The following is a 25,601-nucleotide window of genomic DNA, read 5'->3' on the forward strand; positions in this document are numbered from 1 at the left end:
TTCAGAGTTATGTGACTGGGTGCTATTTGGTAGGTCATCCTTTTGCTCATTCAAGCTAGGCTTTCTTACATGTGTCACCATGAGAGTTTCCCCAGACCTCACTATTGGCCGTAATTCCTTATCTATTCAATAACAAGCAATAGTGTAGAGATGTGGGAGAATACAGAGATTATAAGTCCTGGAAAGAATGCCTATAGGAGCGGGTCCATCATGGCGACAGCTCTCTGGGATCGAGCGGAGTGGAAAGACACCGATTACTTGCATTTTTATTGTACGGTTCTCCCCTGAATTCTGTAATTCCCTTTACCCACACGATCTCCCTATACAGCACCATGTTCTCTCGCCTCCCCAAGCCAGTCCCCACCCCTGCACAAGCATTATTGGTTGTCTCATTCGTCTCTCCCCAGTCCCTGGTTTGTTATTGGACTTTGGTCCTCCTACATCCCCCACTGGCTAGCAGAGTCCTCAAGCCACTCCCTTTCCCCCAAACCCTTGCCCAATCACGTTCCCCTTTCTAAACCCTCCACTGGAGACTTTAAAAGCCCACGGGATTTCGAATAAACTACTTTTCACCACTGGAATCCAGAGAAGAAACCTCGTGGTTCTTTCCTCCTGGCAAAGGGGGACCGCGCCACAGAAACCCTCTCTGAGAAGCAGCGAGCGAGGAGTCAACTAGCAATCAACTGTTATTCTCCAGTTTTTGTTAGAAAGATTTGACCTTTATTGATCCTTGAAAATTGGGAGTTCAGGTGGTTGGAAGAGGATTTAGTGCTGTGAAAGCCTGGCATGAAGTAAGAGCTGTGAAAGGATGAGATTTTTAACTGCTTTCTTAGAAGCCCTATCTGTTGGCTACTTGAGCCAGTCAAGTAGTTAAAATCTGTGCTGTTTGTTGAGAATTCCCATTCTGTGACACTCCTCTACCCTTATCCTCATCTTTTATGTTTCTGCATACCAAAGTTGGTAGTGAAAGTATCCTGAAAATTATCATCTGATAGGGGATTTTTTGTTAAAATTATTTTTTAATGCAAATAAAAATTATGTGTCCCTTTGTTGAATTGTTTGAGCATTTCTGTAAAGTACTGGAAGGAGAAGAACAACTAGGTATACTTCAGTGAGACTTGTAAAAAGATTTGAGAGAGGTCTTACCAGTGGGCTGTTATAGAAGTTAAATAGCGACAATGTGAAAGAAGATATGATGACATATCTTTGTCTGGTAAATGCCAGACAAAAGAAAACGAGCAAAGACAGAGATTGACCATAGGTGTTGATAGCAACCCACATTAGGATTCTCTATTGAGGTCCTATATAATTTTAAAGCACATATACAGACAAAACAATGTGATTAATGAAATAGCTCTGTATCAAGTAATAATAATTGCTTAGATGTTTCTAAATGCTGTGAGAAACTCCAGAGCCATCTGTGCTATGCAAACTCAGCCATTAGGAAGGGATAATCCAAGGAAAAACTTCTGTTGCTATCCAGCTTTTGTCCTTAAAACCTTTCAAATCCCATAAAGGGAATGATACAGATAGTATGTTATCACTGCAAAGAAAATAGCAGTAGGACTCTCAACTGAAATTTTCAATTTTCTAGCAATATGAGTCTCCCTATCTTGAAAAGTATATTGCAGAAGTTGAAAATGTTCAGTGAAAGATGAAGGAAATTATTATGAAGAGAAGTCTGTTAAGGGAGTTGAAAAACACTTTAGAGAGATTCAAAAAGGATTTTTTTTAATCTTATAAAGGAAATGAAGAAGAAGAAACATGATAAAAATTGAAAAAATAGTAAATGTTAGGGAAGAAATAGCAAAGGACATTCTGTTTGCCATTTGTAAAGCTTGAGAACTAAAGAACACCCAGGAAAGCAAAAAATGCCAGTTAAAAATATCAAGGCATATTTGTGAATGCAGTGGCCCACACAACATCCTTCTGGCCAATAATTTTGTATAATTCTAAGAAGGGTTTGAAATTTCATAGAATTATAGAATTGATAAGATTGAAAGGACTTTAAAGATCCTTAAAGATTGTCTAGTTCCAGCCCCTGCGCTATGGGCAGGGATGCCACCCAGGTTGCTCAACCAGGTTGCTCAGTGACCCATCCAACTTGGCCTTGAAGACTTCCAAGGATGGGAAGTCCACAACATATCTGTGCGATAAGTTACAGGACAATAGAAATGCTCAGAATTCCAAATATCACTGCAGCCAAACATTTTGGGAGGTATACCTAACTAAAGAGATTAGGATAGATATTGTAATAATATGAATTATTACATGTCTGCCAAAAATGAACTATTCTCCTTTTCTAAAACTTTCAGAACTGGGCAATCTTGAAAGCATAACATATTTCAGCACACTCTATATCCTGTTGATATCAATGGCATAATCTTTTACATTCCACATTTTTAATTTTACATCCATACAATTTGTCATAAGTTTGTGTATATGTTAAATACTCAGCTAAGAAAATTAATTGTACGTGCCTTACTTTTGTGATTTTTGTGTCAGTAGAAACTCATAGAACTAAATCCCTGTTGCAACGCTTAAATCTCTTTGTAGGACTAAGCTCAAAATTATTTTGAAATTAGGATTTAGGATCCAAAGTTATCTAGATCCTGGGAAAATTATGTTGATTTAATACCTAGAATAATAATTATAATAATGAGGTTAGCGAAGGCATACAGTGCTTTTGGAAAACTCCATAAACGAGTTTGGCGTAATAAACACTTGAAGAAAAGCACCAAGATCAGTGTTTACAGAGCCATAGTGCTGTCTACTCTTTTATATGGTTCCGAATCATGGGTCATCTACCGCCACCACCTGCGTCTCCTAGAACGCTTCCATCAACGCTGCCTCCGTACAATCCTTAACATCCATTGGTCAGACTATGTGACCAATACATCTGTTCTCGAACAGGCAGCAATTACGAGTATTGAGGCCATGCTCCTGAGAACGCAACTGCGTTGGGCAGGGCACATCTCTAGGATGAAGGACCACCGCCTCCCTAAGATCCTGCTCTATGGTGAACTTGCCACTGGCTGCCGCAAGAGAGGAGCTCCAAAGAAAAGATACAAGGACTCCCTGAAGCAACAACTCAGCCTCGGGCATATTGATCACCATAACTGGTCCACTCTGGCCTCTAATCGGGAGGCCTGGAGACAGACCATTTATAACGCTGCTGATGCTTTTGAGAAGGCACGCAGGATCACTCTTGAGGAGAAAAGACAACGCAGAAAGAATCGAACCTTGCAGAATATACCATCTAAGGAGTCTTTCTGCTGTGTCTTTTGCAACCGGACTTGCCTTTCTCGTATTGGCCTTTTTAGCCACCAACGCGCTTGCATGAAAAATGGGTAGAGCCCTTCCCAAATCTTCGTTCGCGAAGCCTAGCCATGATGAATTATAATAATAATGAAATCAGTACAAAGGCATACAAATAATTTGTTTCCAACATTAGACAGCATGGTTTTACTATAGAATGACACTTGGTAATTCTGAGAATTGCTTGTGGTCAGAAAATAGCTTTATTTTTTTCTTATCAAAAAGTGATAAAATTCTAAGCCAGAACAATTTCTCTAAATAGTTACAGGGTGAGAAAGTATTATATCTTAAGGTTTAGAATGTTTAGTTAACTGGAGGAAAAAACCAGAAATTAAAACAAAACCCCCCAAAGCCTTCTCTGACAGTCATAGAGTAAAGCGCAGAATTTTAAGTAGGATCTCAACATTTATAAATAATGAGAATAGAGATGACATAATTTCTTTTACCTATGTGAGTACAACACAACGAGCAAATCTGACTCATCTGGGAGTTTCATCAGTGTGTTTTAAATTTCACCATAGTTAGAGCAGATGGGGGAAGGATGAAGAGGGAAGGTGAGGAAAATATTTGTAAAATAAGCTTCCAGAAGAGAGGGGTTAAAAGATGTTGAATAGGATTTTACAGTTAAAAAAAAAATAAATGACCCTTTCTAGGAAAATATTTCTTTACACTGTTTTTCAAGTTCCAGAAGTTACAGTTCGTGGAGACTGGTCATATTTTTTCTTTGACAGACATCTTTTCTCATTTGTGGAGAAACTGCTCTCTGCTGCTCATACCATGAGCCTTACTTATAACATGAACCTGTTATGAAGTTCCTCTAAGTTTTTGGGTGTTCATGCAGTTCTCTGAACATGATTCTTTTACCAGCTGCAAGCAATAACCTATATGATAAAATTTTACATTTCTGACCAAATCTTGGCAATCTGATTAAGCCAGTGAAAAGGCATGGAAAACTACAGCAAAAAAAGGAAAAGAATAAAAATTCCTTCATGTAGTTAATAGTTAATTTAATTTTTGTCTCTCCATTAAAGGATGCAATAATCAGAAATTCTGAGCATGCAGTGGTATAAGGTTTTCACCTGTTCTTTGCAAGAGTTCTTCCTTTATTGTGTAGCTAGGATCTGAAGCCTTATCCAAAGTAGGTGACATCACCAACCGGATGATATAAAGAACATATAAGAGCTTTCTCTAGTTCTTCTCAGTTGCTCAGGTGGAATGTAGTACAAAAATGTAACTGGTTGCCTTTTCTTGGGACATTTATATGCAAAAATATCAAAATATCAGTCATCTAAACCTGAGGTATCAGGAAGAGAAAATAATGTCAGCTGGGTTGTATCCTGATAAAATAATATTATCCTGCTAATTTTGCATAATAAACAATATTACTGATAAATAAAAAACAACCTAGTTCCATTTGCTCTCCTGTTACATTCCACCAAGATACTGTGAATCTTGAAAAGAAGTAGTGGTCATTTATATATGTTTACTTTGGAGCAAAATTTTTCAGTGAATTCCATTTCTAGATTAGAGCTATTGGGGTATGCTATCTGTTTAGCAAGATAATCTAAAAAATAAACAAAAAAAGGAAAAAGAAAAAGACACCAAGTCAGGTTATAAATGTCCATTCCTTTATTGCAGGCTTAGGTATGGGACAAAAGTCCTTTTGAATGTTTATGGAATTTATACTATGCTCCAATAATAAAATCAATCAATCAATCAATCAATCAAACAAAAAACCTCCCTAAACCTAAAGATAATACTTTGGCTTTGACCCTAGTGTCTATATTTTTTCTGTCTTTACTGAATATGTGACTAATTAGGACACAGTTCTCACAGACTATATTTTGCAAATTCTGAAGGGATTTTAGGTTATATGATAAATATTCTATCTGTGATGTCTTCAATCTTCTATCCTAGTTTTTTTAAAATTAAGAAATATTCAATGAATATTTCATATCTTAACAAGTAGTTGTTCTACAGTAAAATGAGTGGTTTCAAAATATGCAATTCTTGTGAGTGCATAAGGATTTTCACTGTACTAGATTAGATGCATGTTCACATGTTCCAGGAAACCTGCCCCCCTTTTACAGTCTTGACATGGGGGCAGGATGAAGATTGCTGATGAAGATTGTTATCTGTCAAAAGGGGTATGATTTCATGACTCACCTTGTTTTCCATAATATATAATTTAAAAGCATACTGTCATGGTATTTTTCATAATTAAAAAAGCCCTTTCTATTGTTTATAATTATCCCTTTAGTGCTTGACATTGAAATCTGTTTCCTTACTGATCTATTTTCCCCTCTCTTTGGAAGTACTTGTGGTTGAGTTATTGAAGAGTTATATATGAATGTAAGATAACTTAATTCTTATACTTTTTACTAAGAGTGGGGCAAGAATTTCTTTGTATTGCACCTAGATGATTTTCTTGACAATACCCTGACCGCCCCAGAGCCTTGTTATGTCTGTGGACAACCGAATGTGACAATGTTGTGCTGCCTTGTGCAGTGCCTCAGTGGTCCATGCTATGCAGAAGAACAGGAATGTGATGGAAAATACCTTCTGTTGAAAACCTTATCCAGAGTCAGAGCATTTCTTTCTTTAGAAAAACTCATGTGAGGATATAATATACTCCTTAATCAGCTTATTGTATGACTTTCATCTTCTACTACTAAGACTCTTCCACAGACAGTCACTTCAAAATATGCTATATGCATGCACCTATCATACTATTTGTCTGCATTTTTGAACCTCCCTCAAACTCCAGCAATTCTGATGGAGATGTTTCCTTGTTTGCATTGCATAAAATAGCAGGATAAGTTTTATAATTCAGATGTGAGGCTGAGATATAAGGTCTTTACCTAATAATTTTTTCACTGAGTCACACCAGAGGTTCAGCTAGCCCATTTTCCCATTCATCACTTACACGACATCTAGTTGCCACAGATCAAGAAAAGGAACCACAGAAATACGGATTGGTCCTTCCATTCTTACAACTTTTGTACTTTCTGGAAATCTGCAATTTGTAGACATCTGAAAATTGAGCTGCAAATTGCATCTAGTCTGTGTTTTTTAGTAGACCTTGATAGAGCCTTCTAGGTGGCTGGCTTTGGCCAGTTGCAAGGCACCCACATAGTCACTCTGTCACTACTTATCCCTCCTCAACAGGGTGAAGGAAGAGAAGAAAATAACATCAACTGAGATAAAGACAGGAAGATCACTCACCAGTTACTGTCATAGATGAAACAGCCTCAACTTGGGAAAAAGCATTTTAATTTATTGCCAATTTAAATCAAGCTGCATAATGAGAAACAAAGACAAAATATAAAACATATTTCATACCCTTCTTTCCAGTCTCAACTTCACTCCTTTATTCCTGACTTCTTTATCCCTGACTCCTTTAACTTATGACTCCACAGCCCAAGCAGTAAAAGGTGGGATGGGGAATGGAGGGTTGCAGTCAGTTCGTAATAGTTAATCTCTAGCACTCCTTCCTCCTCCATTGTTCCCTGCTTTGCCATGGAGTCCTTAATGGGCTGCAGGAGAATATCTTCTCCACCACTGTCCCTCTCACAGACTGCATCAGAAGCTCTGCTCCTATGTCTGCATTACTGTTCCTTTATTTTCAGTGCTCTTGTTGTTTTCAGGGCTTTCTCATAATTATTTTTTCCTTCACTCCTCTGCAACTAACGTAATTGTTTCAGTGTGTACCACAATTTAATTATGTTTTGTTTAAAAAAAATACTTCCTTTTATTTTAAATTCACTGGATGCTAATTTTATTTGGCAACACCTATGTTGTATCTATGTGAAATGGTAAATTGCCACACCTATTCACTTTCTTTAAGCTGTTAATGATTTCATGACTAGCTGTCAAATTCTTGGCCATCTCCTTCCTAGACTGAAAAGCCCCTTCACTTCTTTTTTTTACAGAAACCATTCCATACTCCTAACCCCCCTTCACATCCTCTGTCTTGTATAGTTCTTTCATATTTTTTAAGATGGGATATCACAACTTAAACTTTTGTTACAAGGGTTTATGCAGATTTGTTTTAGTTCCTATGTTTGACTAACAGTTGTTAGCATTCTGGTTTTACTTTTGTTTCTGAGACAGTTGTCCGTGATAACTCTAAAATCCATTTTACTTCTGGTAAGATTTAAATTAGAGCACATATTTCCTCTTTGTTCCCTATTTTTGATGTAGCACCACTTCATTTAGGCTGGTTTTCCCTGTCACTTTCTATTACGAAATTCTTATGCAAACCTTAGTAATTTTAGATTTCATCCCATCAGCTGCTGTAATAATTATCAATTCTTTTTCAAATTGCTATTTCCTGGTCATTCATGAATGCAGGTCCTAGGAAACATCTTGACAAAGGACTTTCCTGGTAGTCCTCCTCTATTCTGAATGTTGACTCTCTATTACTCTTCTTATTATCATTTAACCAGTTATATATTCTTTGGAGGACCATCACCTCCAAAAGCTTGGCTTTTTAACAGCTTTTAGAGGAGGACTTGCCAGGAGTTTTCTGGAACTGAAACATAATATGTGAACTGGATATCCTTTCCACTTTTGCAAGAGCTCAGGGAGTGCTTGAATTGTCTCTGCCTATTCTTACAAGAAAGAGATTTAAGACCAGAAGAAAGCTCACTGTCCAGACATAGATTAATGTAACAGGCTTCCAGGTGCATTTTGCTTCTGGTTCCCAAAGTTCTGGTTTCAAATAAGGTGATCCAAAGAGATGGTTCTACTGCTTTAAGGCTGCCTGAAGCTTTTTCCAAAGCTACTATTTTACCATCTTCCTAATATTGTCTTCCAGAGTACCTACAGCAAATACATCTCTCTGCAACATTGTCTAAGTTTGATTTGGCTCCCTGCCAAGTCCCCAAGACCCAGCATAAAAACCTCCAGCAAAGAGCAATAGAGGAAAAAACCTATGAAAAGATCCAGACTAGCCAAACTATATTAAAATATATGTATTTACATATATTACAGTCATATACAGTTGAAACACTATATACAATCCCAAAAGGGAAAGAGAAAAGGAAGGGGAAAAAAAGAAAAAAAACACACCCAAAAACAAAACATATATACGCAATCAAAAACAAACAAACAAACAAACAAACCTCAGGATCTAGCAAACTAAAGAATTAGCAAAAGAATATCTTATTACTTTCCTTGGCATAGCACAATTGCCCAAATGCTGCTGCCACACTACCAGACCCCGGATCAGCAGGAACAACAGGCCCCATAGGCCCGGCCAGGCCTCAACTCCCCCCACAGGAGCCAGATCGGCCTTGCGAGACAGTCTGCTGTCTCCAAACCTCGCCGGAAGGGAAGAGAGGAAGAGGTTTCTCTCTCCGTCTATTTGTATGCTGGGTTACATAAAGGAATAGGATGGACTACTTCCTTCCTTCCTTCCTGGCGACCAAGAAGGAAGGCCTAAACTCAAAACCATTGCAAACATACAAAACATTTAGGAATTTTAAAACCAAAAAGCACTGCTACTGTGTGCAATATGCAGTACCCAAGCAAAGATGAAACTGTGAAGCTTATGATAAGACTTGTGAAATATCCACTGGGTTACATATTGGTACCTTGTTCTGGCAATACTGCAATTGTGATTTTTTTTCCTTTGTTTGCACAAACCCAAACTGAACAAAAACATCATTGTACAGTTTTCCCTGCTTTGATAACAGATGACAGTTTCAAGAAAACGGACTCTTCAGATGGAAATACCATTTTGCCAGGATCACTAATCCACTTGGATGATAGTGACAGAAACAGGTTGCAATATGTACTGTAGTTTATAACATGGTTTGTATGTCTTACAAACCATCTCGTTCCTTTAAGACATCTCTCCAGATTAAGGGTTTCACTCAAGAGAAAGGAATCTATGGCCTCCTCTTCATCCAGGACCTTTAGAAAAGCAGTCTGCTCCTGTTATGGACTAGGCTTTCTCTGGTAGCTGATGTGAAGGTAAGCAGAATTGTTTGCACTTGATGTTTCTTTTAAGAACCTTCCCCAGACAGCAATATTAGTGTTCAACAGGTATTCACCTTGCACAGGATGCAAGAGTTGATCATAAGGTGGCCCTAAAAATGGAGGTAATTTATTTGAGGGAATGATTCTAAACATATGCACATAGGATGAATTCAATTTCAGAAAAGGAGAACGAGGAGTATGTGAGACTTTCTCAGGAGCAAAACTCTTTGTACGGTGGCTGTACTGGACTAAGCAAAACTTTTCACGATTCCTTGTGAGGCAAGAACTTCCATTGTTAAGCAAATGTGCTAAAACCCAAATTAACTCTTTCTCTAGTCTATGTCAAACTCCCTTCTGCCTGAAAGGAGAAAAAACTCCAACAACATTAAGGTAAATATTTAAGATTGTGCTTCAATGGAACCTGGTGCTTATAGACAAGTTGTAGTCCTGCATGTCCTTTTAAAAATGTGTAGATTTTATTTCAGAAAATTCCTTCTTCTGTAGAAATAACCCAGATGCCTAGAAAAATGCCTAGAAATGTGTATTTTGCACATATCCTGAGCTGCTTCTATCTTGACAGATTGAACAACCCAAGTCAAATCATTACTGAGAAACAGTTATTTCTCTGCATGACTCCTCTCAGGCCTCTGCGTAAGCACTCTCCAGGCATATTGTACTGCCATGGTCAGTAAAGATCCTGGTAATAGGGTCAATGTGCTGGCCATCATGAATCCTATTTTAAGCTATCAACCTGGAATGTCTGGGTGTGAGTCAATTGATTAGATCCAGTGTGGGAGCCATCCAGCTCACAGGAAACTCTGTGGATGCTCAGCACTGCAGCATGAAAGCCGGTTTTTGCCATCTCCCCTCATGTTGTCAAGTTCACCATTCTTAATTTTAGTGACTTAGTCACCAGTTTGACACATAGTAAAGAAGCAGCTGTTCATTTTCTGCTACCTAAACATTTGTCATTGTTTATGCCTTTTAAAACATTCATCTTTTTTGTTCAAGACTCATCTTGACATCATTTTAAATTGTGAAGGGCTAGAGATGTTCATCAAGAAACAGATTAGAAGACATAGTAGACCTGGGTAATTATTTAAGGGCCAAAAAGGGGTTACATGATGCATTTTAACTGAAGCTTTAGTGGATTGCTAAATTAAATGAGTAGTTTAATGATAAACATGTTGGAGTTAATCAGTTGAGTACAACTATAGGGAGACTGTGTAAGTGGGTTTACGAGTTGAGAGACATATCTGCTTAGTCTTTGCTGAATAACAGATTTGACAACTAGCTAATGGTGCACAATATCTAATGTTCTTAGAAGGAGTGCTGGCACCATGAGTAGCCTGAAATTTGTTAGCATAACAAACCAGATATTTGTGATAATGAGAATAATTTTTGAATTAGAAGTATTATTTAAATCTTGTGGAGTTGGTATATAACACACCTTCCAAGTGTTTATTTGATAGTAACACCTAATTATTTGAAAAGTGGAAGCATGTATTTCATAGTGATTAGAAATTTTACTTAATACAACATTTAATCTATCTTTTTTAGAAAATGCAGCAATGTCATTTTTAGTAAAAGTTCATAGTTTGTTCATAAAAAAGCACTGGGCATTTAAAACTGTTGTAATTCTTGTTTGACAAGTCACCAAAGGCCTAGAACATTTTTTAGGTCACTTTCCTATTACTTGACAGTAAAAAAAAAAACCAAACCCCCAAACTGGATTTGAAAATAGTTAGGTCACACTGATTGCAGAGTTTTTACTTTACACATCTAAAAGCAGAAATCCAAAACCGGTCCCAGTTTATACTAAGTAATTTGTGCTTGGCCTTCTCTGCACATGAAAATAATGTTAAGGAAAACATAGTCAAGGACAAAAAATTATTCTGGGGGGAACGATAGTTTTTGGCAGTGCCAGTACTAAGAGCAACTGAAGAGAATAAGATTTCTCAGTCAATATTATTGACTATGTCACAATCAGCACTTCCTTGCTATGCCCCTGACTCATCTCTGGTTGCCACATCACAGGGGTGGTAAGAAGTAATTGAAACTCTTGTTCCACCTTGCCTTTAAGGAGGACATATCTCCTCTAGATTCTACCCATGAACATACAATTCTCAGTTCTGGTTTGTTCTGCTTTGTTGCAGTAGGTTGATGTAGATTTTCTTTCACATGAAAGAAAAAATGAGCAAAACATACATGATTAATATAGCAGCTGTTCAGAATGCAAACCTTGGAATTTAGCTGGAACCCTAAGACCTTTATGGGAAGGTCAAACTCAAAGCAACATTCATATCACAGTCAGTTCCTCTTTTAATTAAGTTCTAATGTATCCAGTATTTTATCCATAGTCTACATTGATATTAAATATAAGTCAAATTGGTCTTTGTTCCTATTCAATATAATACTACTCTCTGGTCTTCATCTAAAGGTGAAGGTACATGATGTGATTCTTAGGGTAGTCCTGTGCAGAGCCAGGAGTTGAATTTCCATGATCCTTGTGGGTCCCTTCCAACTCAGGATATTCTATGATTCTGTGATTCTAAAGATACAGTTGTACGTATCTGTCCCTGGTGTTGTTTCATGGAAACGCACTTCCTGTTGAACTCATATTCATTACAAGAACTAGGATCTCAGGCAAGCTCCACAATACATTGCAAATATGCAAATATACACACACATATATTTACGTACTGGACCTATATTTTTTCTATATAATTGTCAGCGTGTTCTTTTACATTAATGAAATATTATGGGCTCCCTCTGGTGGGCCAAAACAATATCTTTGTATTGTAGAGTCATTGTAGAGTGTTGGGAGCCCATTTAGCCTAAAGGAAAAGAAATACTTGTTCTGTGTATCTAGGGTTGGTAGTTCAAATCTGGATTTCTTAGCTAATTTTGATGTCTTTCCAGTTTGTATTTCTGTCTCAGAAACACTGTATTTTCAATGCTTAATTCTCAAACCTGAAAATAATTTAATTACAAAATATATTAATGAAAAGACTAAATAACCTGAATTAAAGTTGAAGGTTCAGGTTTCATGGATACATGATAACAGTAACCAAGAGGAACAATAGGTCTCCCAACTGAATCACACAGATACTGTTGTGATAGATTACTAAAACAATTTTTTTTTTCAGAGTATCTCGCATGAAGTAGTTTTGCACACTAAACCTAGTTGCTCTGAAGAGCTTGCTGTGCCTATATCTCATAAGATGAATTGCTTGTTCAAAATCAGGACTGTACCTTGCTTGTTAGTACTTTTTCCATAGAAATATTTTTTCATTTTTTTCTACAGTTTCTGTGGAATTTTGGTGATCTCATCTCTGTGAAGTGAATAGTAAGCTTTCTTAGTCCTTTCCTCTTTAACAAGCAATTTACTTAATATGCCTATTTTTTGCACTTGATACAATTATGAATCGATTAATTCTTATAACCTTCCCAAAATAAACTCAAAATTTGTAGCAGATCTGAGCTATTTTATAGGTACAGGAAAGACAAGTCATTAGGGAAATGCTTTAGCTAAACAGAGATGGAATTTAAACATGGAAAATCATCAGAATAGGCTGAGAGACTGAAATGAGGTATATAAGCAATAGGTGATTATGTTAAACACGATTACATTATCCTGATTTATAGACACAGTTGTATCTTACTCAAAGTAATCACTTATGTGATGAACTCATTTTGTCAAAAGGGCTTTTTTGGGAGGTTTTTTCATCTAATGGAACTGTAAGCTTTTTTTCATCTCGTCCACAAATCACATACCTTTTAGTACTGTTATGTTGCTTTATTACCTCTTCTAAGAAGCCTCAACTTTCACTGAACTGTTAAGAAGAAGAATATATCTCTGTGCTTAGTTATGTTGTTAGAGGTAAATTTCCTATTAAAAGATTATGGCTCCCCAAACGGCACTGAAAAATGTCCTAGAACTCCAGAGCAAGAAATAATTTCTGACAGTGACCAGCAGAACTTCCAACAGAAAAGAAGAGGATAGGGCAAAACTTTTAATTTGTTCACCTCTCTTATAAAGACCTGACTGAAAGGTGCCACTAAGCTTAGTGTGTGTCACTGTGATCAGGTCCATTGTTTTGTTGTTCTGAGTGTAAACTGATAAAGCTTTACAAGATGACTCATGACTGACACTAAGCTGACCCCAAATGCATTTAGGAAGCTGATGAAGAGGAGCAGAGCCTTCCACTGAACTGTTATCTTTTAGGAAGATAAGACTGTTTCAAATCCATATTCCAAACCGTCATCTCATTGTCAATAAATGCGGCAGAAGAGCAGTAACCTCTGCACGCATAGAGAGATGGGGAAACTTTTAATGAAAGACTCTGGCTACAATACATTCTTCTCTTAATGACAGTGGATGGCTAAAGTCTTTGTTCTTACAGTTTGCCACATTTTTCTGAAGTTCTAATTGCAGAATGGAGAACCTAAATTGTACTTTTAACTCTGTTCCTATTAAAGAAAATGCCTGGGAAATAGAGAATATTTCCAAAACTCCAGAAGTTCTTGTCATCATGTCATCCTGTATTTACATAATAATATATCATTATAGAAAGAGAAACATGGGGATTGCTTCATGCATTTAGTTATGTTGATTAATATGCTGATGCTCCTGTTCTGATGATTTTTGTACTTACAGAGTACATTCCTCTCATCTCCCCCAGTGAAGACCGTGATGGTGGTGATGATGAAGATTATGCTTAGTTTAGAACAGGAGAAATAAGTCACAGTCTGAGAAGTAATCGAAAATAAAAATAGTTTTCCTATTTAAGCAGCTTTATTTTTAGCTCTTTTTTTTTTTTTTTTTTTTTTTAAATGAACATGTTCCTGGGTGCATATAGCCTGCTTTTCACTCCAGGCAGGTGAAACTATTAAAAAAACCCAGACCATCAAATTCTCATCCGCAGGTAGGTTCTACCCCTTAGCAAATATGTTCTGGCACTGTAAGTTCTCAAACTGTTAAGCTGTATGTTGCAGTGTCAGCTAAATGCAGGGCAAATCTTTAATTTTGCTCAGCAACACCTTTTGTTTGAGGCTTTTATAGTGTATTTTCTTATGACTAGCTGTATGCACTGAATTATCTGCTTTTGTAAATTACCAAGAGAAATGAAAATAAAGTGGAATAAAAAGTAAATGCTTTGGGGTTCTTTTGTTGTTGATTTTTTTCCCTTTATGTTTGTTTTGGTTTGGTGGTTTTGATGCCTTCTTTTCTGTTTTTTTTTTTTTTTTGAGGGGGGGTGTTTTTTGATAAGAAATAAAGCACATTAAAATTTTGGAGCAAATTTACATAACATGTTTTTTGAATTCAAAGCACCTATTCACTTTGTAAATTCCAGCTGGTGTCTGGGTTTTGCTTTTAGTTTTCAACATGTCTGATATTTGCTTCCAGAAGCAATCTGCTCTAACTTTCTTATTTCTGTTCTTCACCATGAATCATGCTGATGCATGTTATGTTTCCAGCCATGTTCTAAAGTACTGATTTTTAACCCTCTTCATACACTTACATGATATGAAAAAAGAGAAAGAGCTTTGGCATCGCTTCTAGCTTTAATGAAAATCAGAATGATTGATTTCTGAGGTGAGAACCAATGATCTTGTAAGTTAAATGGCATTAACCTGAATATAAAATCTAAACAGCCTTGGAATGTTCTGCAAGCTGCTGATCATCAGTGGAAGACAAGTCCCATGCAAGCATTAGGATGATAAAAATTTAAACAGCCATAAATCTCTGTCTGGATTTTACAAAAGACCCTTTTTTTAGTTCCTTTCTCATGCAATTTTTTTTTAAATTCTTTCAAAAAAGACAGGAGAGCTAGTGCTCATTCAAACCCAAGTCTGTTTACAACAGAAGCCACTGAAGCAAACTGAATCACCAAGCTATTCCAGGGTTTCCTGTCAATACTTTTGACTGCCCAATCACATTTCTTCCATGTTTTCTCTCAAGATTCAAGTTTAAAGAGCCTGTGGCCTCAGTTAGCCTGAATATGATACAATTCTGCTTTTCCTTAAATCTATTTTTTTCCTCTTTATTCTCTCCATCACAGAAATTGCACCTCATCATGGAGAAATTTGAAGGAGTCAAATCTGTACTGCTTCAGACACTCTACTGACCAAACTCACTGAGTTTGAGCACTTTAAAACAGAACTGTGTTCTAAAACCTTTTGTTCTTCTAATGAACACATTTTTATTGTCTGTTTCCTAAAAGACTTTATTTAATATTATTATTGTGTTTTGCTGCTGCCTGAAGGACAGGAAAATAGTCTCATTTGCTGAACAGTATCTCCATGTTTTTCACTGTTGTGGAAATTAATTAAGAGATGTTGATTTTGAAGTTTTCCCACCTCCCCCACCCCTTAGTTTCTCAAATATTTAAACAATTTTTTGGCCTTTTTTAAAAAATATATTTCTCTCTGTTTGTAATAAGATTAATTATGTGTGGTGCACCACTGCTTATCCCCATGAAAGAAAATCTAAACCAAGGGATTTCAGCTTCAAGAAGGCTATTTTGTCCTGTTTCCGATGTTCTAAAGGGATTAATTTACCATATCCTATAGCCCTGGAAGACTGTGATAATTGAAAACATCCATATTCATTGCATGTTCAAAGGGATCTGTCTGACTTTGTAATGTAAAAAGTGCATTTTTAACCTGAACGGGGACCTGCATCTGGTATTGCTTAATCTTATTAGTCCGACAGTTCCAAAGCTTTAGTGTATAATCATTAGCTCGTGTTAATCCTCAGACATTCCTCCAGCTTCAGCCTGTCAGAAGGAGTCCCTGTAGGGAAAATATGGAGGTGCTGATAGCACAACACCGACTAATCTTATCTTAAATGCTAGCAGCAGCCACTATCTGTGATAGCCAGGGAATTAAAAACAAATTTTTTATGGGTATTGGGTATCGCCTTCCCTTCTCTCACACAGCTCTTCTACCTTGCCCTAGTTTCTCCCCCACCTTGCTCCCCACAGTCAGGCAAAAAGTAATACTGATGGTAGCTAAGCAAGTGGCAGTAGGGGATGAGGAGAATATTTGAAGATATTTACTACACTGTCATAAAAATAGGAGTGTAAGCTACTAAACCTCTCAGGTGCCTTGCAGTCTTTTCTATGGAGGAGTCTCAAGTCTGTCTTTTATAGGCTTATAATTTATTTCCTATTTACCACCAGCTGCAGCATCACATAATGAGAGCAGCCATGATCTCTAGAAATAGAGTTGTGTTCTGAATACTAGCAAGCTCACTTGCCTGCCCTGCTAGTATCATGTGCCAGTTTGGCATGGTAAATTGGGAAGTATGTCTGGTTAAAGGGAAAAGGTGGTAGTAAAGGTAAAAAAAAAAAAGCAGTTCGATGTGCTTCTCCTGCCCTGGCCCCAGAGCTAAGATGTGTTCAGAGCACTCCATGTCCTTAACCAAGGCAAAGTGGGAGAGTGATAAAAACTGAGAGCATTTTTTATTTCAGTGAATGAGTATCCATGTGGAGGAGGAGGTGTTGTGTGGTACATGTAGGGTCTTTGCTGTTAGTGATGGGAAAGAAGGGCACAAAATCCCTGCTCTGTGATCAGAGAATCATAGAATATGCTGAGTTGGGAGAGACACATCAGGATCATTAAGTCCAACTCCTGGCCCTGTGCCAAACACCCCAAGAATCACAACAGATGCCTGGGAGTGTTGTCTAAATGCTTCTTGAAGTCAGACAGGCTTGGTGTCATGACCACTTCCCTGGGAAGCCTGTTCCAGTGCTCAACCTCTGGATGCAAAACCTTTTCCTGATATCAAACCTAAACCTCCCCTGACTCAGCTTCATGCCATTTCCTCAAGTTCTGTCACTCGTCAAAAGAGTGAAGAGATCGATACCTTTGTTTCCTCTTGAGGATGCTGAAGTCCACAATGAGGTGTCCCTTCAGTCTCCTCCAGGCTGAACATACCAAGTGACCTCAGCTGCTCCTCATACAGCTTCCCCTCCAGACCCTTCACCATCTTCATGGCCCTCCTTTGAATCATCTCTAAGAGCTTAATATCTTTTTTATATTTAGACACCCAAAACTGCATACAGTGTTCAAGGGGAGGGCACCCCAGTGCAGAGCAGAGTGGGACAATCCCTTCCCTCGACCGGCTGGTGATGCTGGGCCTGATGCCCCCCAGGACACGGTTGGCCCTCCTAGGTGCCAGGGACTCATATTCAACTTGCCTTTGACCCGGAGCCCCAGGTCCCTTTTGGTAGTGTTGCTCTCCAGCAGGAGTTCAGGGTAAACCCAGAATTTTATCTGCCCTCTGAAAGAGCACCTTTTGTTGTTGTTGTTGTTTTTGTTGTTGTTAAATATAGCAGCAATATGTTCCATGGTAGCTCTGCTGGCTTCTTCATTTCACCTTTTTGCCATTGACTTGAATGACCCATGTCTGAGGATTCTGTCTCAGGAGCCTGGCAAAATTATTTCAATAAGACTCCTCCTCGACCCTCCTACCCTCCAAAGTCTAAGCAGATCTAGCTCTAATTAAAACTAAGAAACTTTACTAAAATGAATATGTTAAAAAACTTATGATCTGGATTTTATTCAGTCTGGCTCTTAGGGGTTATATCTGCACTATCATTTCTGGAAGAATTTTGAGTTTTTCACACATGGCTCTCAGCACTACTTACTGGAACACAGATGTCCAGCTATGCCCAGTGACTGATGGTCATTTGGATTGTTTGGGTAGCTGTGAAGAATGGTGCTAATCCACACAGGAGAAGTATTCTTTGCATGTGTAATTGACTTTACTGAATTTTGCTGGCCTGATTCAAGTGAGAAGCAGTGAAACTGAGTTGTGCTGCTCACATCCCTAGTATAGGAGTTTTTACCGCTTTGCTAGAGTCATAGATTAGCCTCTATCATGTGAGGGCAGCTTACACCTTTTGACTTTCAGTTTTGTATCATTAAAGAGTAATAAATGACTTCTGTGGTTCCTTTAGTATGAGGATTTTAAATTTCTTAATAGTATTAATGAAATTTATTACTCTTTTACATGAGAGGTGGGTAAATAAGAGCACAATAAAATTAAATTATTTCACAAGGTTATTCAGCACATGAGGAAAGGAACAGAAATCAGGATCTTGATTTTTTGGCCTTAGCCTGTTGCTAACGGCAATGGTTTTTACAAGTGTTGTAATAATCACTTATGGTAAATGATTGGCACTAAAATTCTACTCTTTCTACTGTATTTACTATATATGGAGTGAAACAGGAAACTCTGGAGGATGGTTGTAGTGTCACTTTATATTAACTCTACCATAGCACACCTACAAAAGGTACAAAATCAAGGTTTCTCAATTAATCTTAAGTCAATAAAGTTGTTTGCCATTTGTGATTTTTGTCCTTTCAATTCAAGAACTGGTTTAGTGTGAGTTTATTTTGATTATATTGACTAATAGTATGGAATTGTACTTTTTTGGAGCTAATATTAGGCAGATAGCAAACTAGCATCATTAATAATGGATACAGAGTGTTGTTCACTGTACTGGACATTAAAAACTTGGGATGTTTGAATAAGTTCCATAAAGAAGTAAACCAGTTTAGATATAATAACTGTGTTAAGAATACGAAAATTGACTGTGATACTCTACCACCTGCATTCACACATTCTTGGTACAAAAGATGAAATAACATGCTTATATAAAAACAGTATCTGCTATCTCACTGTTATGAATAAAGAGTGAAGAATATTAAAAGTATATGTGGGAGGAATAGAGCATCAAATATTCAGACTGCACAGCAGGACTAAAGAGGTGCTGCTTCTTGATGTTCTCATATCTTTGCTTTGTCTTCCATTAATGTGACTTGAGGTCTTCAGCTGTGCTTTTAGAGTTGTTACAGTAATTTCAAGACTACAGAGAAGAGGAAGAAAAAAAAATCCAAGTTGCCACTTATTTTTAGAATAGGTATTTTCTCTCTTTTCAGAATCACAATGAAAAAGTTTCCTCCTACTATGAGTTTATGGAAATCTAAATACCAGCTGAATTTTGAGAAAATTAGCTCAGGTTACTAATTTTCCCAAAACATTTATAACGACATCTTGGAGTTCTTTCTTTGCAAACCAAATTGTGTCCCTGCAGTCAAACAAACTGACATACATGAAGAAAAAAAAGGGGATGGGGGGGCGGGGAAACGCCATGCTGATAAAAACCCAGTTGCTCTGGTTTTGGCTGAGGTAGACTTAATTTTCTTCATAGTGCTTAGTATGGAGCTGTGTTTTGGGTTTGTGCTGGAAATAGTGTTGATAACTCAGGAATGTTTTTGTTATTGCTGAGCAGCACTTACACAGTGTGAAAGACTTTCTCCTCCTCATGCCACTCCACCAGTGAGTGGGAGTTGGGAGGGGACACAACTGGGATAGATGATATCAAGTAACCAAAAGGATATTCCAGACCATATGGCTTCATCCTCATCTTAGGGGGAGAAGAAAGAAGGGAGAGATGTCCAAAGTGATAGAGTTGGTCTTCCTAAGTAACTGATATTTAGCTCTGATATTTGAGCCTCTTAAGATTTGAAACTAAATTTGCAAATTTTTTAATTGTTAATCAGTAGCTATAGCTGGACAGTTACAATTAAACAGTTGTGTTGTGAACGTTTTATGCTTGGCTTATCTTTTGATTGAAGGAAAAGAGAAAACAATTCCAAGATGAATTGCTTGTCTCGTCAAGAGTCATCAGGAGAATTTTTTATCTCAATCAGCAGAACTGAGCAATAGCTGGGGGAAAGGTAATCCTGGCAATGGGTGAGCGCAACCATCAACTTACTGACCACCTATTCAAAATGGATCCCAGACTCAAATGAAGAGAAGATTTGCTTATGTTGACTAATTAGTACAAGAAGCGAGATATAAAACTAGCAAACAGGGGTTTGAGTACTAATTAATAAAAAAGGTAATTTTTAACCAATGAATGCTGATGCCTTTGTTTGCGAAAATGTATAAATAATGTAAAATTCTGATGATCGAGGAGCCAGCCTTTTGTGGGTTACCACCTAGCTCCCTACTTTGCACAAACTAGAATAAAAAATAGAAATACATTGCCTCAGTGTGTGAATAGATGCTGCTCACCAGGTAACGAACCTGCATTCAGGCCAATATAACGACTGTGCATGATGGAACCCTGTTTTCCTGAAAATGGCTGAACACCTATCTGCCCATTGAAAGCAGTGACTGAATTTCATGTTTTGCTTTGTTTGTGTGTGCAGCTTTTGCTTTACCTGCTAAAGTGTCTTTATCTCAACCCACTGATTTCTCCCTCATCATGCTGGATGGGGAGTAAGAAACTCACTGCATGGGGTTTAGTTGCCAACTGGGGTTAAACCATGACAGCAGTTAAGCAGACATTATGTGGCACTGTGTTGATGAGAATAAATAAATATTTGGCACAAATGAGGATCATTTTAACCTTATCCATAGATCTCTATCTAAGAGATCATTTTTGTATAAATACTCACTCAATTTAAAAGGCTTTTTCCCTTAAATCAAACATTTCTCACCCCCATAAAACAGTGCAGTCGTACATGCAGCACAAACATCCTAGACAAGAGGTGTTGTCTATGAATATAAAAAAAGAAGTGTGTGAATTTAAGAAGTTAAAACCAGACCCAAAGTCCACAAAAGCCCAGAAAGCAAGAAAGTAAGTCAGATAATTAAACGGTTCTGAAATGATGAAAATAATTAAGACTCTTCAGAAGGCTTTTCCACTTTTTACAGTTTAAGAAATGTGAAAGCGTATTGTTATATCATGACATATTTAGTGCAGAATCTTAGATCACCTGTTCACAAGTTTACCATTCATGTAAATTTCCTATCTCTTACAAATATATTGCCACTAACCTTTCAAAACAGATACAGCAGCTGTAAGACCCCGGCCCCCAAGCTACAAGCTCACCAAAGGGTTTTTACTTTAAAAATATACAAGGCTCCAACAATATCTGTCCTCTGCATTATTAGAAGATCCTTTGGTTCTTTTAACACCTTAAGAGAGAGCACAAATCAGAAAAGCTACACACATTTTCTCAAGAAGTACTTCTGAGGTACTCAGGAGTTAAACTTCACAAAATAAGGAAACTTGACAAAAGTTTAAAGGGTAACGTTCAACCAAAATAAAGCATTCCACAAAGCATTGACTTCACACATGTAAACCCATACAGCTTAGCAAAATCCAACCCAGTCAGCCTCAAGCTACCCAAAATATTAAGACAGGAGATTAGGAGAAGAAGTAAAGAAAAGAGAGAGAAAAAGAGAATGCTTAGCTATCACCTAGAGTCCTGTGCAAGTCCAGCTCCCACATGCGCAAGTGGCAGGGTTGGAACAATATGGAGAGCATGTCTTTGGTTTTATCTGCTCTGGCCCTGTGGCCATCCCTCCCAGGCAGGACTTCTGGTCCCTTGACCACTGTGGGGTTCCGGGACAGGGTGGGGGACAGTGCTCCCTCTGTGTCAGCCAGTCAGAGGCTTGTTAGGGGTTCCAGGGGCCATGGTGTGGAGCAGTGCTCCTGGGTTGCCTTTGACTGACAGTTACTCCAGTGTCCCTCCAGGACACTGGCTGGGCTTGAGGTGTGAGATAGGGCATTACCTCACTTCCACAAAATTTGACCTGTCCCTTCCCCAAATACACACACAGGTGAGTTGGTCCAAGTCAATAATTAATATAATAATCCAGTGTCTCAGTAGCCAATAAGTATCCTATTCTGTTCCATTGACTCATTTACAAATAATTAATTCAGTTAGATGAAGTGAGATTTTAACCCCAGATTTTATCTGATTTCTTTTTTTTCCTTTAAGTAAAATGGGGCGTTATCAGCTTCGTCCACATTCTTTGATGGAATTCAACCAAAACCACACTTACCATAGCCACCATATTCTCAAGATATCATGGCCTCTGTGCACGTGTGTGTGTGTGTCTATAGGTGTGTGTTAGTATGCTTATATATTGTGGGCACAATGAAGTCAGTTACTGACTTAAGCAGTATTAGAATCTTTTATGTATACATATAGAAATGTGTGTACAGATATTTGCATGTATATGTGTAAATACATAATAGTATATGCATATAAAACTTTTTGTAATCTGGTTGAAGTTGTTTTCTTGCCATACCATCTGTCCCCACTGCTTCATAATTTTTTAGCAGAGATTCTCACTGTGTGACCAAGGTAACATATTGAATGATCACACCTCTGTATCATCACCAGTTTAGTATATAAGTTTGAATAAAAATCCACCTGCAATATAGTAGGGGTTTATAGGAAGACTACTTTTGGTTTTTCATTTCTTCAGTTTCTGAGCTTCTTCCTCTTGTTCTTCCAGATTTTCTTTCTTACAGAACATTTGATATTGTGGCTAGCCGCTTTCCTCTTTTGAATGTCATTCTTCACTTACTCATCAAGGATGCTCCCCCATCAAGGCTCACTTCTATTAAAATCCGCTACAAAAAGAATTGCTTCTGTAAACGCATTTACTGCAACCTACCAGTTGTGTGTATGCCCATGTATTGCTTGTTAATCAGGACAAAATTTTGTTCAGGGAAATTCATAACTGTGCACCTCAGACATTTTGGGAAAACTTCTTCTGCCTCCAAGATGTAAATTTCTTGCAGTCACAATAGGGGGATTTTCTCTATTTTGACAACTACAAATGATGATATTTTTTGTCTGTTACATGCTCTGAGGCCCTTTTTGTATAGATTAAACGAAAAAAATTGGAAATATTAATTTAAATATGCAGTGACCCATGCATAAACTTGTAAGGACAGTGTTTTTTATTTAAAGATGTTCCAAACCAGGATTAGATTATCTGAGACTACTTTTTAAATTCAGCATGTTTGAAAAAGTATCTATGTTATTGAATCCTTCATAGGCTTCTGGAAACAGAGTTGAAGAAAAGCTTTTAAGATCCTGATGAAGACTGACACAGTCATGGAGATGGTACAGCTGCCACTCTGCCTGTCTGCCCCTCTCTGGGAATCCATAGAAATTCTGGCCTTCATTTAAACCAACAGAAGCTTTGTGTCTCATTTCGATGGAGCCAGAATTTCACCCTGCAATTTGAAATACTCTCTGCAGATGACAGGCAAGTAAAATGATTGCCTCACTGTTCCCACTGCCTCTGTGTCATAAACTGTGCAGAGATTATCATCAGTGAAGTGCAGTACAGATGTGTCCTTCCTCATTCCTTCCAAGTCATCTTTCATCCTCCTCTGCCCTTTTTCCTTATAGTTCTGTTTTTAACTTTTTGTTGCATTTCTCTGGCATTCAATACCAGGAAGAGAAGCCCCTACAAGGACAATTCATCAGCCTTTGGCATTGGATGAGACTATCGCTATTGCTTACAAAACTAAGACAGCTTTATAAATCAAGGGACAGTTTGAAATAAGGGAGGTTTATAAGTACAAAAAAATGTCTAATAATTATTCTGAAGGTTTGAAATTTATCCCCTCTCAGTAGCGTTTCTCTCATTAGCCACTCCACATGACTACACCACTCATGAGTGAAAAGGTCACCTCCTACATCATGAATATAAATTGCTGGCTCTTTGATGTAGTTTTGATATGTTCCATATATATAGTCTGAATGTGAGAGATGAGAACATGTCTCTTAAAAGCTGTAATCCTCAGAAGTCAAGAATGTTGGAAATGTCTGACCTGATTTGTGCCCACATTAGGAAGAAGAATGTGCCCTTTTAATAACACTACTTTCTTTTGGAAATTGTTTATCCTCCAACAGGAAGAGACGTATCTTTAAGTTAAATTAAAAAGTGGATGTGTACAGATATTTATGTACAGCTAAAAGCTGTTCTTGTGCAGCTGAAGAGATGGAGAAACAATTTTATCCAGCCAGAGGCCAGGATTCAGTTCTTTCCTGGACATTAGTCTGAGATTTTTTAGCTGGTTTCACTAGTCCATGTACACAGCTGCTATGCTAAAAGGAATAGAGTTCATATATCTCAGCAGCTTTATAAGGAGGACAGTTGAACATCACTGACAGTGTATGAGGTCTTTATGTTGCTCTAAATTCATACATCAACTCTTTGGAGAGAGAAAATCCAAGGCTTGTTATCTAATTTTTCAGATGTTCAACATGGAGTTCTTTTAATCTGATTAATTTTCTTCCAAGTCCATGTATGCACACACAAGCACTACATCCCTATTCCTATTGATGAGATCACTCATCAATTGCTGTCACAGGCAAAACTTGGGGAAAATAGTTTATTTTATTAGCAATCAAAGTCACAGTAGGATAATGAAAAAATTAAACTTGGGGAAAATAGTTTATTTTATTAACAATCAAAGTCACAGTAGGATAACGAAAAAATTAAACCCAAATCTTAAAATACCTTAACCCTACCCCTCTCTTCTCCCCAGTCACAATTGCACTCCTGAATTCTGTATTTCGTCCCCTCCAGAGAGGGATGGGGGGAAGCAACGTATATGTAACATGTTAACCTCTGTTTAGGACATATACAGGAGGTCTGATGCTTCTGGAAAGACAGACTTTAAGCTCCTACACTGTGTAGTGTGTGTACACACATTTTTTGGGGGAATTTTGGGGAAAAAGCTTTCTCATTGCTATTCCTTCCAGAAATTTTGAAATACTTTTATTGTTCAATACCTTTTAAAAGGTAGCATTTTGCCCATGTCAGTAGGTAAAATTTACATAAAAGGCTTGTAATTTTTAGAATTGTTGGTAGTGGTTAATAGTTAAAAACTTTTTGTGGAGAATATTGACTGGAAAAAAATATAAAAATAATTTAAAAAACTCCAAACATGTAAAAAAGTTAAGAAAGAATATTTCCTCTGAAGACCTTTTTAAATATAGAATTATTTCCTTAGCGTGAATAGAATAATGATAAGAGCTAATAATTTTATCTGGATGAAAATAAGGTTTTGTTGCAGTGTGGCGTAACGTAGAGGAGTAGGAAAGTTTTGAATGATTGTGGGAGACATTTGTAGCTATTGTCTTTTTACGAACAATGCCTGGCAATACTACCAACTTTCCAGAAGACCAGTAAGTGAAGAAAAGAAGTATGGAGATCTTTTTTCTGCTCCTTGGACTAGCTGCATCCCAAAAATATAAACCTGTAATGTATTCCAATTTATTTAATTGCTACAAAGTCAAATTTCCAAAATGGCAAATAATGTTGAGACCTTAATCTCATATGGGCTGTAGCACAAAATATCTTGTGGATAACTTCAGAAGCCATTTGACAAGTGAAGTTATATTCAGTTCCTAGCACACAAAATTTGATTAAAAAAAATTATTTTTAATATTAG

General features: G+C 37.4%; 2 long non-coding RNA genes across 2 annotated transcripts; both read left to right on the forward strand.

The window, feature by feature from the left end:
- Positions 1 to 24,318, forward strand: LOC113960914. The gene is made up of 3 exons (XR_003532146.1): positions 1 to 11; positions 7,428 to 7,433; positions 23,909 to 24,318. It is a non-coding gene; the product is annotated as an uncharacterized LOC113960914 (long non-coding RNA).
- LOC113960915 lies at positions 10,841 to 14,458 on the forward strand. The gene is made up of 2 exons (XR_003532147.1): positions 10,841 to 12,652; positions 13,964 to 14,458. It is a non-coding gene; the product is annotated as an uncharacterized LOC113960915 (long non-coding RNA).
- Positions 24,319 to 25,601: the final 1,283 nt, after the last annotated feature.

The sequence above is a fragment of the Neopelma chrysocephalum genome, unplaced genomic scaffold, assembly GCF_003984885.1.
Source record: "Neopelma chrysocephalum unplaced genomic scaffold, ASM398488v2 Primary Assembly neopelma1_96936, whole genome shotgun sequence".
Lineage (NCBI taxonomy): Eukaryota > Metazoa > Chordata > Aves > Passeriformes > Pipridae > Neopelma > Neopelma chrysocephalum.